Below are 18,030 nucleotides of genomic sequence, written 5' to 3' on the forward strand. Positions count from 1 at the left end.
CTTTTGGCTGAAAGCTCTCTTGTTTACCAGTCTTTCTGTTGTGCCTGTCTGCAACTCAATACCTCCACTATACAGTCTGTGTTATTCTATACTTTTCATAATACTGTCATTATTTCATCCTGGACTTTCCACTGTTTGAACAAACATTTTCAACAGTTACGACACATCATTAGATAAGGGCCTAACACTGTAATGAAGGTGTAATACTACATTTAATAACTGACACTGAAGGTGGCCATTAGAAGGTTTACAATTAATCAAATTCTGTATAAATGCTCCAATAAAAATGCACTGAAATTTTAACACATTACTGGAAAACCTACAATCAAATACAAATAACTGACTGAGTAAATACAACCTCTCACTCTGTGGGGAGACCTGAAGAAGAATTGCAGTTTGAAAGCTTGTTTATTTGCCTAGCCACTATTTGAATCTTGCTCTAGACAGTAATTCATTGTTTTTAATTGCTCTATTATTGATACCGAAATTTTAATCCATCTAAATCTCTACACTGAATTCACACATGAAAAATCATATGCTGGGAAATTATAAGCAGGCATGAAACTGACTTCAAGATTGGGTTGGGTTGTTTGGGGGAGGAAACCAGACAGCGAGGTCATCGGTCTCATCAGATTAGGGAAGCATGGGGAAGGAAGTCTGCCGTGCCCTTTCAAAGGAACCATCCCGGCATTTGCCTGAAGCGATTTAGGGAAATCACAGATGGCCGGATGCGGGATTGAACCGTCATCCTCCCGAAGGCGAGTCCAGTGTGCTAGCCACTGCACCTCCTCGCTCGGTCCTGACTTCAAGAAATAAGTAATTGGGGAGGGAGCAGAAGAGAACAGATGGATAAAAAGCAAAGAGAGGAAAGGATGTTGAGTGAAAGATAAGGTGATCTGATGAAATTGAGAGGATGAAGAGGGGCAGAGCAGAAGAGGATGAAGAAGGGTTGTGGAAACCCGATTGTGTAGGAATGGGGGAGGCTACAGTGGAGATCAACACAGCAATCTTGGTACCTTTTGTTTTTACTGGAATACACTGCCCTCTCTTCAGTGATATTTTTTACTGTAGAGTTGTTCTAAAAAATCAGAAGTCAAATCATCTAATGGAATCCATCTATGCATCTTATTAGCAACGTACCTGCTGAATCTTTAGCAATGCACTAAACTGATGTACAAACTAGATGAAAAATTTGTAAATTTTCAATCCACCAGTGAAACGGTAATGCAAGGTGTACCTCAGGGCTTCATCCTTGGTTTTCACATATGTTAACACTTAGCATGTGGCTGACATCATACTGTGGCACTTGTGGGGAAATGAGAATGTGTTGAGGGTGTAATATTACATCACACCAGTTATAATGATTTACTGTGGTTTTGAATGTATTTTCACAGCTCCTGGTACCATCTATGAGTTCTGTAGGTAATTGAAGAATTCATCATTTTTGAAACCCTTGTTATTTTCTCTTGTTGTATAGGCAGTAGGTGACATTCAAGTTCTCCCTGTTTTGTGCATTTTGTGTGCTTTTACGTTGATTTTCTGTTAAAAATGTTCAGTACAGAGGAGAAATGTTCGGAGAAAATGATTTACAAAGCCCCTGACGAGTCTACACATGATAAAAATGAAGTATTTGATGATGATTCCAATTACAAGTCATCTGAAAATTATAGTTATTCTATGTTTTCATAAAGATGAGTTTTTGCACAAGTTTATCATATTATTTTCACAAAATGTTTTGTTCTGTACCCTTCAGGTACATCAGGAAAAAAATGTGAGCATAAGAGTCCAGTGAATTTAATGGTGAACTGTGTATATTTTCATGTTTCAACTGGCATCACACTGTACTGCACTACACTACAAAAGCTAAATTTTGCTTAGATCTTATTGAAGTGTAAAAACACTGCACAATGTATGAACTACCATATTATAACCTACATAAATGGCACTTCAGTTTTATTCTATGGCAGGGCCTCAAGGTAAATTTCACCAAATCTCAGTTACTGGTGTTTAAAATATGCAGTTCTCATCACACCAATGTAAATAATCTTGCCATCTTGGCAACAGAAATGGGCAGAAAAAATTTCTGGGAATTTATGTTGATAAAAATTTGCAGTGGACAAATCACATTAATTTTGTATGTCGAAATGTCAGTAGTGGTTTATATCTCCATTTCCAGCTCACCTAGATAGTGCTTAATCAAACATTAAAAATAGTTTACTACTTTCTTAACTATAGGATTGAATAATGGGTCTGTGCAGCTGATGTCCACTTAAAAAGAATATTACTGTTACAGAAACGAGCAATAAGATTTCTATGTGGGATATGTCACAGAGAATCACACAGTGATGTATTTGTGCAACACAAATAATAAACAACCAATTCTTTATACATATTTAAATTACTTACATTTTTTATGAGACAACCAATAGTAGTTTTCAATTACAATGATGTACATGAGCACAATCCGGGGCAAAATGCAACTGCTTTCAGAAAAGAACAAAATTAAAAATGACAGATAGGAGCCCATAAATCATCAGTCTTTCCTTCTCATCCCATCTGGTAAGTCTCCCCTGACCCAGGATTCTGGGTGACATTTCTGAATTCTACCCCTTTACCTAAACCTCTCTAGTCCTTTTGCTCTACACCTCCTTCTTACACTTCAACCCTTTTGCCAGAATACAGACCCAGTGGCTCTGAAAGCTAGCACACATAACATATGCGAGTTCTCTTGCCACTGCTTGGTGAACAGATTTCTTACCTCTCCAATTACACTATATTGCCAAAACTGATTATTTTTGTTGTTATAATGGTTTGATTTGGTTTAACGAACTATCAGTCTAGTTAAGACTTTATAAAGGGATTGATTTTAACAATAAATTAAAAACTTTTCCAATAGAGAAATGTTTATATTCATTCAATGAACTCTTCAGACATTACTTGGGGTATGAACCACTAGTTCATCAGCTATAAAGTAATATATGTATAAAACAGATGTAAGATCCAACTACTGTAGTATGTAACACCTTTTTTTTAAATATAATTTTTGTTACATTATAATGTCTGACGTTTGCATGCCTAGATAATAATATTTCTAATAATAATATTTCTAACTGACTTATATCGGTAATGCGGAGTTTTCTCTATTTTTAAAGTGCCTTCCTATTTCTACATTTTCTTAACTTTACATTTTTTCACTATCCTTGACTATTTCCTGCTTTATCATGTTCTCTCCATTTCTACTGAAAAATCCTTCCTCCTCCTGCCCCCCCCCCCCCCCCACCACAATCTCTGACAGTTACACATTCATCACAAAATTTCTCAATGCTTAGGAATCTCTTTCCGTTCTGCTCACTTTCTACCATGATCTGAATTGTACTCTACTTATATATACTTTTAATTACTCATAAAGTATAGTTAATACAGTTGACAGTACAATTTTATATGTTGACAATGCTGGTTATATCAAAATATACTGAACAGTTGATAACAAACCTTCCAAACATTAAGTGGTTGTACACTTTTACTGGATCAGTTGAACATGCGAACACTGGGCATTGGCGTTGACTTGCAATGTATTGATACTGCACCATGCAATGCCACATGTAAGCAAGCAGAGATATAACAAAGTAATGACAATATTTATTTTGCTTTTATATGTGGAATGTACCGGGTGATCAAAAATTCAGTATAAATTTGAAAACTTAATAAACTATGGAATAATTGACACACATGCTTGGAATGACATGGGGTTTTATTAGAAGAAGGAGAAAAAAAAAGTATAAAAGGAGCTGTAATGAGAGAGAGAATCAGATGCGTCAGCATTATCTGAAAAGGCACTTTTAGTGAAGCTGTATTATCAGAATGGGGAATGTGCTAGTTCAACGTTATGATCCTATCGCCATACGAAAGGGGATTTGAACGGCTAAAGGTCCGTTGACAAATGCAGCTGTGGCGAGAATGATTTCGAAGTTCGAAACCACAGGTTGCTTAGACAATAGACCCCATAGTGGCCGACCGTGCACAAGGCGTAATGCTGCTGAGACAGTTCAGGAAGAAATGGAGACTGTAGTGGGTTCGTCTATGCACGGGGAAGTCAGCGCTCGTGCAGTCACACGTCGCACCGGCATTCCATACACTACCGTATGGTTGGCACTGAGGCGTACCCTCCGATGCTATCCATACAAAATCCATCGGCATCATGAACTGTTAGCTCGCGATTTAGTGAAGCAGAGGGCATTTGCGGTGTGGGCATTTCAAAAGATGGCGGAAGGTGACGATTGGTTCAGTAACGTGTTGTGGACCGACAAAGCTCATTTCACACTCCGATGGTCTGTCAACGCCCACAACTGCAGAATTTGAGCTACCGAAAATCCTAGAACTGTCGTGAAAACTCCATTGCACAACAAGAAAGTCATGGTATGAGTTGGATTTACCACATCTACCGTTATTGGGCCTTTTTTCTTCAAGGAAATGCGTGATTCTGGTTTTGTAACTGCTACTGTGATGGGTGAGAGGTAAGCCGATATGTTACAGAATCGCATCATCCCCAGCCTGGCTGATAGACACCTGCTGGAACATATGATGTTTATCCAGGATGGCGCTCCACTCCACATTGCTACACGCATGAAAGATCTCTTGCGCACGTCATTTGGTGATGATTGTGTGCTCAGCCACCACTTTTGCTGTGCTTGGCCTCCCAGGTCCCCAGACTTCAGTCCGTGCGATTATTGGCTTTGGGGTTACCTGAAGTTGCAAGTGTATCATGATCAACTGCCATCTCCAAGTATGCTGAAAGACAACATCCGACGCCAATGCCTCACCATAGCTCCGGACATGCTTCACAGAACTGTTCACAACATTATTCCTTGACTATAGCTATTGTTGAGGAATGATGGTGGACATATTGAGCATTTCCTGTAAAGAACATCATCTTTGCTTTGTCTTACTTTGTTATGCTAATTATTGCTATTCTGATCAGATGAAGTGCCACCTGTTGGACATTTTTTGAACTTTTGTATTTTTTGGTTCTAATAAAACCCCATGTCATTCCAAACATGTGTGTCAATTTGTAACTCTCTATCTACATTATTCTGTGATTTATTCAGTTTTCAAATTTATACTGACTTTTTGATCACCCGGTATGTTGCGGTAACAGACTGATAAGCTGAGAAACCATAAACCTACGTCAAATTTGGTTGGAAGCTGACAAAGTCATTTCATTTTAAGTCATGAACATAACTATTTCTTGTTGTGCCACAAATTTTATGCATATTAAATTTAGGTGAGTGTCTTATTTTAGTTATTTTCATGATGTTATGGATCATAGCAGAGGGGTGGTATCAGTAGCTTAAAATATTTCCTATTTACTCCTGCATTTTTGTAAGCTTCCAGTCCAAAATCTGAATCTAAGATCTTAGCTTGCACTGATGCAGTTCAATATATATCTTTCAGTGCCTCCTACATTCTTGCATATATACATTTGTGGTATCACATATTGATACTACCCTAATGGTGTATCACTGTAACAGAATAGCTTGTTTACGTTAGACGTCAATAGCACTCATGTTGGATCTAGCAGACTCAATGGAACACACCCACTCAGCCTTGTTTCCAGTGGATCTGACAGCATGTCATCCCACTTCCCTCAGAGCCACTTAGCAACACATCACATGCCTGTCGACAATGTGAAGCTGGACACTGTTTCTTGCTGCATTATTTTTAATAAGTCTTCATATATTTGGAGAAATATGAGTTAAGTACATCTTCTGTTTACTGTATTAACTTGCTCACTAATCATTTCTGCTCCTGTCCAGCTTTCCTAAGATGACAGTTGCCACACCACTCTGCAGCCCACTTCTCCTTACCATTGTATACGAAGTTGTGCACAACAGTATTCTCTTTCATGGTAATTAAACTTGTAAAAATTCATTGCTCAGAAATACTAAAATTTCAGCTCCATGGCTGACAGCACTAACTTGACATTCAAAGTCCTAAACCAATCTTACTACTTTTATACTTGTTGGCGTGCCACATCTGTTTATGTGGCAAAAAGATCTATCTTTTAAGTGTTGTGGAATCAAACATGAAATCATGAAGTTACTACAAAATGACATTGAGGGATTAAGAATTGAATTATTGACTATAAAAAGAGAAAATGATAGATTAATATGAGAAAAATAGTCCCAGACTGCAAATATACATGTCTACTTACGAACTTTAAAAAAATAATAAACTATCCAGTGTTTCAAATAACGTCACAATAAGCTCAACAAGCAAAAAATCTATAGGTAAATATAAATGAAAGTTGGTGATATACAGTACAGAAAAAGACAAAACCACAACTCCACAAAGAAACAAAAATGACTTTCTAATAACTGGAGATTCGCTGTTGAAAAATGTCATTGCACCCAACTTCCAAATCAAAGTGAGACCTTGAACTACAAGCCAACATCTCAGTAACCATTTTAAAAATCTGGTAAATGTAAAACAAGTGACTGCATAACTGGATTCTGAACCAAACGTAATTACAGGGGTGTCTTTGTACACACTTGAACAAATTCATCACGAAGCAGCAGTCAAGGAGAAATTATTGATGAGACAAGAAAGGATAAATTTCTATGAGAGAGGAAACCTGATTCATTTGGCAACAGGTACCTATTGGTGTCTAGGTTCACAGTTAGGGGAATCATAAAAAAGGTGCCAGTGAGTGACAAATACATTTGCAAGATAAACTGTGCTATCAAAGAACATTGATCGTCTTGGGATAGTTTTCACAGACCCAAACAAATTGAAAACTGCCTAGGAAACAATGGTAAGCATTCGAACAGATTGGTGTCCACGACACTCAACAGAATGTTTACAGGTGTTGGCAAAATCATTAGAAACATGGGAAACTAATATGGCCTGATGGGGGTGAAAAATCACATGTTCTTGTCGAAAAAGCCAAATACAAGCACCATCCAAGAAAGGAAGCAATACAGAATAAGTTCTCAGAATATGTAAGTCACCATTAGGAAAATTACATTAAGGTCTAACATTAGAATATTGAATATACTGGTAACAGGAAGCTAGAAGCAGAAGTACTCATAAGTGAAATACAACCAAACACATTATGCATCAGTAAATATGGGCTAGCAAAATCAGACAGGTAACCCGACAAAAGTTACAATATGTTATTTAGTTGCTTCTGTAGATCTAAACATACAGGTACTGGAGTTTCCATATGCACTGAAACAGAAAAACTCCCTAAAAGTGTAAACACTAAAGGTAAGAGGTTACACATAACTAAAGAATGACTTTCACGTTACTGGTGTAAGTGATGGCTTACTTGCGAATGTTCTTTGTGTACAGATTCCCAGGTGGCATGATTAGCATCTTTCTGGCATGTGTGTGTGTGTGTGTGTGTGTGTGTGTGTGTGTGTGTGTGTGTGTGTGTGTGTGTGGACGGGTGGGTGGGTGCATATGAATATGAAGTGAAACTATTTCTGTATTGGCATAGGAAAAGGATAAAAAAACCACTGCAAGATTTTGGAGAATTGTTAATACAGTATAATATGATGGCAACAATATTTGCCCCAACAAGAGTGACTACCCAAAATCAGGCAATTATTGACAACATAATTACTAATATTAGTGTATGGCTAGGGGTCTCATTAGTTCAAATAGAAATATCTTATCTGTCAGCTGAGCTCCTTTTGCAGAAGTGATGACATAGTATCAGAATCAAAGCAAACAAAAAAATAAATCAAGATCATCAGTGACCATTTTTAAAACAATGTCAAGTAGGGAAGAATGGAATGAAATCCTACAGATATAAAATGTAAACAAAAAGTATGATGCATTTATTAAAACAACTTAATATCATTTTAACATATCATTTGCCAAAGTAAAAGGACAAGAGAAGCTGCAGTGTCAAAGGTACTGAATTACCAGTGAAATGTTTAGAACAGCATAAGGTATCTTCGAGAACTGAAATGACTAGGTGAAGCTGAAAACTATAAAATATTGTAAAAGGTGTACAGGAAAGTAACAAGAGAGAAAAAAGCAGAAGCAATTAACAACAAACTAATAAACTCAAAAAGAAAGATAAAGGAAGCTTAGAATGTAATTAATACTGAAAGCAAGAAAAAAATTGTACGAGTAGGAGTAGGAGGAGGAGTGGGAGGAGGAGAGTACTGTTTAATGTCATCCTTAGAGATGTAGCACAAGCTTGGATTAGGGAAGGATGGAGGAGAAAACCAGCCATGCCCTTTCGAAGGAACTGTCCCAGCATTTGCCTAAAATTATGCAGTGAAATCGCAGGAAACCTAAAGCAGGATGGCCAGATGCAGGTGTGAACCACTGTCGTCTTGAATGCTAGTCCAGTGTGTTAACCACTAAAAAGAAAGTTGGATCAAATAAGAAGAGTGATCAGGTCAATGAAAAATGACAACACACTAGCTATAGATGGTAGAGAAATACCAAACAGATTCAACGACAATTATTTAAATGTGGTAGAGAGCTCAAAATTGGAAAATTTTGTTGCTGTGGCTAGGGGAGTGTGCCTCTCGGAATCTGTGTGGGTATGTGTGTGTTACTGCCAGAAAAACAGCTAGTGCTCTAAAGCTGCTTTCTGTTACTTATTTCTGTGCACCATGCATCAATCTGTTACAGACGAGTGGCTGGGTTTCCCTTATTTTACATAAAACTCAAAAGAAACATTCCAAAAAATGTTACGTTAACATCAAAACACCTTACAGAATCATGTCCTTGAACCTAGTTACAGAAGAGGAGCTGAGGAAAACTGCATAAAAATTAAGTGAAGGAATCAGCTGGTGGTGACGAAATATCAAATCACATAATAAAGCAAGTAAGTGAAAAAAATAAGCACATCATTTCTGAACATTGCAAACAGCTCTTATAGAGATGGAATTTTGCATGGGAAACTGAAGATAAGCAGGGTTGTGTTAGTGTACAAGAAAGAGGATAGGGGTGACTCCGATAACTACCAACGAGTTTCCCTGTTATCAGGCTTCCCAAAAATCATGGAAATGGTTATGTATGATAGTTTAGTTGATTATCTGGACAAACATAACATTCTTTTACCATTGCCTAACAGTTTCAGAATAGGTAAATCAGCAGAATTGGCAATTGCCAGCCCTCAGATTAAAAAAAGTTATGGCTACAATGTTTCTGGATATACCCAAAGCATTCAACACCATTTCCCAAGAAATACCAATACAAAACTTGCCAAACTATAAAATTAGGGGGCAAGCAGGAGAGTGGACACAATCATACACACAATCATACATATGCAATAGGAAACAGCACGTATCAATACGAAACTCCAATCAGAAACCAAAGTCAACAAATATGGAGTGGTGCAGGGACCAGAAATAGGGCCATTGCTGTTTAAGCTGTTTGTAAATGATAGAGGTTTCAAAGAAAGGGAAGAAAATGGCGTATGCATAGGATGTAATACTGAACACTGACCATAATGTGAAACTGCTTGAGAGGAGAGTATATATTTCTGCAAATGTCACAGCTCAATGGTTCACAGAAAATGAACTGCCTGTAAACCTGAAAAAGACTATGTATGCAGTGTTCAGAAACAATGAGAAGTATGAGTATATGGATTTAGAGGTGGATAACATAAAACTGGAAGTAAAATCACTTAGGTATTACTGTAGATAATGTTGGTTGGTTTGAAGTGAAAGGGACTAAGCTGTATGGTCATCAGTCCCTTCATCTGTTAAGTGGAAAACCAGGAGTGGTTGTCAAAGGAAAGAGGCAAAAGGCAAATCTTGGAAAGCCTACGTGTAACAAACATAATAAAAGACAGACAGAAGCCTAGAAAAAAAGACAGCACAGACAAATCATTAAAAGATCAATCAAGACAAGGCATTAAAACCAAGAATAAAGAGAACAAAAAGGTGGAAAGGGTAGAGGCCAGGCTGGGCCACCTAACAAAGGACACTGAGGGCCCTGGGGGGTTAAAGAGCAGAAATGGAAACAGTATATAAATTCCATCTTTAAGAAACTCAGCTCTGCCATATTCATGGTGAAGCAGCTATCACAATATGCAGGCAAACAGCTTCTATGCACAGTATTCCATGGACTCTTTGAACCATGCCTGCAGTGTGGAGTGACAGTGTGGGGAAACTCAAACATACAAAAAAATAGAAAGTGTTCACATCACAAAAAACTTCTGAAACATTCAGACACTGATTCAAAAATTTTATCTTTTACTTCTTTGTACATACACAAAACAATACTGTACTTGATAAACGGTTCAGAATGGATTACAAACACTGGTATACACATCTACGGCACACAGGAGAAGGAAGACATACAGAACATATCCCACTGACCAACAATGTTTAAAAAAGGACCTCAGTACTCAGGTGTCAAGCTACTAAGGAGGCTGCCTAAAAATATGGACAATAGGACACATGACACCAGCTTTCAAAAGAAGCTTATGTCTGGTGGAAAAGAGTATAAATTAAATTTTTGTTTATTGTTGTCTGTAATCAATTGCTCCTTACATGTCTTGTACTATATACATAAAAAAAACTTGCATCACCCCAGTTCCCAGAACTCCTGAAGATACACGTTGACTGTGGATATTGTATCACAGACACTGTCCCTTTGACTGTTCAGAGATGTCACAAAACCTGCCCTAACATGTAAACAACCATGCATGAGCATTGCCTATTAGACGGAGGGGGTCTGACAGCCTGTCAGTCCCAGTCATTCCACCAGTAAGGAGGTACACAGCTCGTGTTGTCTGCAGTTCAGCCATGCCAAGATGACCAACAGCACAGTTTCATCAAGTCTGCATTGTTACTTTGTACCTGGAGCAGCTCACACAGCCCAAACCAGTTTGTGTCAATTATCTTGATGTCATCTTGGTCACCGGCTGTACACGCTGTCAGCATTTCAAAATCTCAGTACTTTATTTTACGTCTTGCAGGCCACAGATTATGCTGTTGGCTGGAAAAGTGTAGTTTCTTTCAACCAGAAGTCAAATACCTGGGCAGTAAAGATGGCATTCGTCCATCTGATCACAAGGATTTATCTGACCTCCAGGTTTTTTTTTTGGGCAACGTCAATTACTACTTAAAGTTTTTACCCTAGGCTGCTGACGTTGCACAGCACTTGAATTGCTTGCATCGCAAAGGGGTGCCTTTCAACTGGACTCCTGCCTGTGATCAAGCTTTTCTCCACTTGAAAACTATGCTCAAGTCCACCCTTTGCCTGCCTCCCTCCTCTCCAGATTGCTCCTTGCTTGTGGTGACTGATGCTTTGGCCTTTATTATTGGGGCAGTCCTGGCTCACAGGAACGAGGATGGTTCAGAACAGCCCACTGTGTATGCGTCCAAGACACTATCCCCAGCTCAGAGGAACTATTCTCAGATTGAGAAAGAGGCTCTGACCATTGTGTTGGTCGTTTAAATGTTTCACATGTTCACTCTCCTAACTGATCACAAGCCTTTGGTTACCTCCCAGAGTGAACAGCTCAACGTCTCCGGCGCTGGGTGCCGTTCTTACCCAATTATACTTACGTTATCCGATATCAGCCCACCTCTTAACACTCCAATGCAGATGCCTTCTCACATCTCCCCTTGGGCCCCAATTCCAAGTCTGACCAGCAGAAAGTCCTCTGCTTTTACATTGATACGACCTGCCGAGATACACTGGATGAATTTCCTACCACGGCTGTACAGGTCATCTCTGCGACACGCCGGGACCCCATTCTGCAGCAGGTTCTGCGCTATTTGATCCATATGAAAGGGCAGATCTCGCAGCCAAGGAGGAGTGTCTCGCCCCACAAGTATCTCAGTGTGCTATCCCCTTGCACACACTCACCTCGCTGTTGAGCTCACAGGTCATGCGCCGGTGGGAGGATGAGTGGCTGGAAGTGACTGACAAGCTCCGTATAGACAAGCCCACAACGCGTGTGTGGTGTACTTCCTTTCAGCCCCATCGACGGGACGAGGTTCTCCTCACTCGGCTTCAAATAGGCCACAGCCCTATGACGCACGGCTTCCTGCTCCGGTGAGAGGACCCTCCAATTTGTGGTGCTTGCGGCGTCCAGGTCACTGTGCACCACGTTTTATTGGATTGCGTTTTATTTTCTGACCAGCGGGTCGTGGCTGACTTGCCAGCGGACCTGCCATCTCTTTTAGGCAACACTCGGATGAATGTGGTTAAAGTTTTAAAGTTCTGTGCCCTATCAAATGTTTTTACAAAGATTTTAGGGAGAGGATTTTAATTTGCTCACTGTGTGACAAGCTCGCCCATATTTTATGTAAGTGGCCAGCCAATAACAATTTCCTGTAACATTATTGTTGCTATGTTTCCCCTTTCCTTAGGTTTTACTTTATTATGTAGCATTTTCCTTCTTTTCCTGCTTTCTTTGAGTATGTGCTTTAGTTTTCTTAGGTCTGTCCACATTCGTTCCTTTTAATGTGTGTCAGGACGCTGATGACCTCGATGTTGAGTGCCCATAAGCCCCAACACACCACCACCACCACCACCACCACCACCACCACCACATTTGATCCATGGTTGGTCCACCTATCTGACTTGCCACTTTAAAACTGAATTCAGCCTTGGCAGCACCTCTCACATAGGTTCCTGGTTGTGGTGGGTGTCCTCCTGGTGGCCCCGGAGGCTGATGCCCATCGTGTGATCAACCCACCTGATTGGCGCCAAGGTGTCCGATGCTTGCTACACTACAGGCACTGGGGGATGTTCTGTATGAAGGGGTTGGCTCCCTGGCATATATACTAACCTGGCATTGATGGCTACATTGAATGCTTGGTCCATGGATGCACGATCTGTGTGCATCACCAGGCCAGCCCTTCACAATCATTTGCACCCTGGGACTACATCCATCCTGATTTTGCAGGTCCGTTCTTAGGATCAATGTGGTTACTCATTGTGGATGCATACTCCAGGTACACACATGTGGTGCACATGGCATCCACTATGACTGATGCCACATTCACAGCCATGTCACTCACCTGCCTCATATCTTGGCCTCCAATAATGGCCCCTAATACACAGCAGCCTCCTTCCATGCATTCTGTGAGGCCAACGGTATCAAACACATCCACATCACTCCATTCCATTTATACTCCAATGGCAAGCAGAACGACTGGTCAGGACATTTAAACAACACCGACAAAAGCAGTCGAATTCTTGGCTACCACGTTGGCCCTCACCTTATTCTCCTCCGTGGGCAGCAACAATGGACCCAGTTCCATCTGCTGATGCCATTGCCTTCTGAGCCCCGCTTCCAGCCCACTCAGCACTACACCCTATGCATGGCCATGTGAGCCTGCTCATATGGGGTCAAGTCTGCTTGGACTCCTACCACAGTAGTCGCGACCCATCGGTAGCTTGTGACGTCAGTAGAGACACGGAAGGGGCTCGAACACCACCACCATAACTAACTTCAGCCTTGTACTCCTTTGTGGCACCTCATATTCTCCAACCTCCTGCATCCTCCTGGTGTGCACAAGGCCCTCGAGTCGGTCTCATTGCTAACAGCCGCCAGCTCCCCGCAGGCACATTGGCACTCCTTTCTGCATCCACAAGGATTGGAGGTGCCATGCTATGCTCTGCCCTCTGGTGACATTTTGATGGATTCCACAGACAGCCCTCCCAACCCACCACTGGTGGTCGATGACATAGGGTCTCCCTCCATTCCCTCCTCCTGCCCACCACGGCACCGTCCAGGGTGTTTCTGCCCCTACGCACAGGTTTCCAGTGGGGGAGGTACCTGGTGTCAAAACGCATGCAAGTTGAATACACACCAGAGGATACGGGATACGGACCAGGATACCCACTACGGGGTCTGTGCTCCAGCACGCACTTGCACCGTGAGCCTCGCTGTGCAAATGCGCCACACTCCATGTGAAGTCCGTGGCCAATCGTGTTTCCCATGGTCATGTATTTAGGCGGCCACTTCGTGCTACCCCAGCAGTCTGGTACTCGTCGTAGTTTGCTTGTGCGTCTCTGCCATACTGCATCCCAGTTCCGTGTGGTGAGATACGTACTGTCATCGTTTGGAGCGTTCCTGCTTTGTTGTTGTCTCTGTGTGTTTACCACCGCAGTTCTTGCTTGCTTGCCCCGTGTTGTGTCCTCATCGGTCGTAGAGTCTGTCATCCCTTACTTGTTCACTTGGCCTGTCTACTCATTTTTAGTTCAGTGTAGATGCACAGCAAGCTTCAACTATTATGGGACTTGGCTAAATGCAGCTGCAATGACCACTGTGTCTGGATGGTATAATGGTCAGCACATCTGCCAAGTAAGCAGGAGACCCTGTCCAGGACGAATTTTCGATCTTCCCTGTTGATTTTAATCAATGCCCACTGGCAGCTAATGTCATTATTTCTTTCCGTCTTGATTAATATAAATTTGTTGTGACTATAAGATGTACTACTAATGTGATGTGGTACTGGTTGCATTATATGCACTCAAAATTCCAACAATATTTAATAAACGATTTCAAAAATGAATTTAATCCATGTTCCAGAAACTCAATCATGGAAGACATCATCCACAAATGTGGAGTAAGTAAAGTTCTACATTAACAGAAACAAACCCTCTCACAGCCCATCCCCTCCCCCCTTCTTCTCACACAACTCCTCACATCCCACTCTCTCTCTCTCTCTCTCTCTCTCTCTCTCTCTCTCTCTCTCTCTCTGAAGGAAGTAACAGGTCAAAAGCTGGGAATAGTTATTTCCACTTTTACTAGTTTTATAATAGGTCTATAGGCACCAATGGAATTTCACACCATGATGGTAAATATTGTCCAGCCATACTGTCTCTGTGGTTTTACAGTTTTCTCAAGTGAATACCCTCAAAGGAATTTACAATGAACATTGTTACTTGCCATGTACCTTATAGGAAGGCAAGTGTTCTAATTCTTGATTATAGATATGAGTAATCCCTAACACGGTATGTTTTTAAATTTGTACATGTTTTACTTCTGACAGGATTTTAACAAATTTTACAGAAATCTGTAATACAGTTGTGTAAGAGTTGAAGGGGAAATAGTAGATGAGAAGGAAGTGAGACGCAGTTATAGTCTATCATTCACTTATATGTACACTGAGCAAGCAGTAAAGGAAACCAATGAGGAATTTGGAAAGAAATAACAACTATAAGGTTTGCCAAAACAAATTAATAACTAAACTTTATGACCAAGTCCAGAGAACTGCACAGTTCCAACCAGCTGCTGAGTCATCCTCTGTTGTATGGTCTCATTTGGGTGTGGTATGGGGGGCCTGGAGTCAGGCCACTGCTCTCCTGGCCACCATCAGCTTTCTGGCCACATATTTCTTCCAGCCAGTTTATCTCATTTGAGTAGCTCCTCAGTTGGCTTCAGAAACCTGAGTGGATGACATTCCAGTCCTCTCACAAAGGAAAAATCCCTGGTAGTACAAGGAATTGAACCCAGGTCCACCACATGAGATGCGTTGGCTATTCAGCTATGGGTGTGAGATATACGGATTGTGAAGGACTTTGTAATTATGTCAGAGATGGCAAAGGATTTGGAAGATCATTTGACAGGGCTAAATGAGGTCTTAAAAAAGAGTTCATAAATGAACATTAACAGAAGTAAAAGATGGGTAATGGAATGCACTTGAATTACATTAGGTGATGCTGAGAAACCACATTAGAAAAGAGGCACAAACAATAGGTGAGTTCATTTATTTGCACATCAAAATAACTGACAATGGCCAGAGAAGCAAAGATATAAAATGGACGCTGACAACAGCCAGAAAATAATTTCTGATAAAGAGAAATGTGTTAACGCTTAATATAAAGTTAAATGATAAGAGCTCTTCTGAAAGTATGTGTGTTGAGCGTAATCTTATATGGAAGAAAAATATGGACAATAAACAGTACAAGCAAGAAAGATGCTGAAGATTAGATGTGCAAACTGATTAATTAATGAAGAGGTACTGCATCAAAATGGAAAGAAAAGAGCTTTACGGCACAAGTGCAGGCAATTTACCCCAAACCATGACTATTGCCAACAAGGCATACTGCGTGAGGGGAATATGGCAGCGGTGAGCCAACATTGGCAACAATATTGGCACAAATGTGTGGACTAGCCTCAAAGGAATATGGTTTGTCTCGAGTCCTGGAAAGTCCACATAGCTCTGTCCCTTCATGAGAGCTACCCTAATATTTGTTACAGCTTCTGAGCATGGGTGCCATGAGAGGACATTTGTTCACATGGCAGCATCTTAGAACTACTGTCCTCACATTCCCTGGAAATTGTTAATATTCTTATTGTGATTATCTTTCTTTAAATGTTTATTTTAAGTAATGTGAAGGAATGGAATTCCCCACCACAAGAACTTCATCCCAACCCTGTAGCCAGCAGTTGAGCACTTGCAGAGCATACATTGTTGTCCGTGGTAATCAAACACTCTATTAAGAACTATGTGCAGCCTTCTGCAATGTCCATGGGATCATCATGAATCACAGTGACTTCAGGATAATTATTGTCTTTGAATAAAAGGGTCGTGTGTTCATCCCATTGCACATTTCCTTCACTGTGTCAGGTGTACCCCATCCCCATCACTTTCACCACAAAAAACATTTAGATGTCGTGCCAGCTTCCACTGATGAACATAGCTATACAATGGTCGGCTGGTAACTGATGACTCCTCCACTGTCAGATTTAGCAGTGGTCAATAAAAGACTCAGCAGAAAGTACATGTTTCCAACAGAGGAGCAACAAAATCCATTGAATGATTGTAATAATAAATAAATGAAAAACAAGTGAATACTGCAAAAACCATTGACTGGATAGCAAAAAATTGGAGGTCATTAACCATGTGATTTTCATAAAACTGATAAATGGTGATATTTAATAACCAAATACATTTTTGATACTTTTTTGCTTTTAGAAAACACCTTTTAATGATCTACAACTTTTCTCCTAGTTGTTTCTTCATCAAATTGGGAAATTCTCAGGTATTGCATGTTTTATGGCAACGAAACAGGTATTTGTCGAAAGGTGAAAAACCAGCATTTTCTGATTAACCATGGAAGGCATGGATGTGACAATGTTTCATACATTCACATTCACATGTGTTGCTTATTTGTAATAATGAGGATGAAATTAAATTAATCCTGTTCTAACATTTACAATTATTCAGTTGATTGCTAGGGTTTCATTTCATTTCCTTTTTTCCTTTTGTTTTTTTAATCATTTGTTGCACCAGGTACACAATATGATATTGGATAAGTCATTGTGATTTACAATACACATTTAACTCATACAAGAACATTTATATTTATTTAGGCTTAATATTATCACTACTTAAAATTCGGCTTTAATACATGATATTTTACACAAGTAATTCAATCAGTTATTTACATAAAACTTTTGATTAACATTTCATTCATTATTTTTTTAATAATTGCAATAAATTTTCACGTTTCAAGATATTCATCTATACTATAACAACACTTTTGCAAAATGGCTCTGAACACTATGGGACTCAACTTCTGAGGTTATTAGTCCCCTAAAACTTAGAACTAGTTAAACCTAACTAACCTAAGGACATCACACACATCCATGCCCGAGGCAGGATTCGAACCTGCAACCGTAGCGGTCTCGTGGTTCCAGACTGCAGCGCCAGAACCGCACGGCCACTTTGGCCGGCTAACACTTTTGCAATTATCATTTATGGAGAGCAGTTTTAAATTTTGAAGTGTCGTTTATTGTTTTAATGTTATTTGGAAGCTTATTGTATAATTGTTTCCTGTTTGCAGTGGTCCATTCTGTTTTGGTGTTGTGTATGCATGTTGAACATGTATATCTTGTAGTCTCCTTGTGTTATACAGATGGATACTCTGGTTAGTTGATACAAGATTGTTGCTATTTTCTAATATTTTCCTAATAAATATTATTACTTGTAAAATATACAGATATGGTAGTGGAAGGATGTGATGTTTCTCAAATAAGGGCTTGCAGGAGCTTCTTGCGGTAGCATTTTCTATGGCTCTTACAATTCT

The 18,030-nt window shown here is 40.0% G+C and overlaps 1 protein-coding gene across 1 annotated transcript in view; it reads right to left on the minus strand.

Moving 5' to 3' along the window:
- LOC126418602 (cholesterol transporter ABCA5-like) overlaps positions 1-18,030 on the minus strand; it is a 346,051-nt gene that overhangs the window by 211,558 nt on the left and 116,463 nt on the right. The window lies entirely within an intron of this gene.

Source organism: Schistocerca serialis, chromosome 9 (assembly GCF_023864345.2).
Source record: "Schistocerca serialis cubense isolate TAMUIC-IGC-003099 chromosome 9, iqSchSeri2.2, whole genome shotgun sequence".
Classification (NCBI taxonomy): Eukaryota; Metazoa; Arthropoda; class Insecta; order Orthoptera; family Acrididae; genus Schistocerca; species Schistocerca serialis.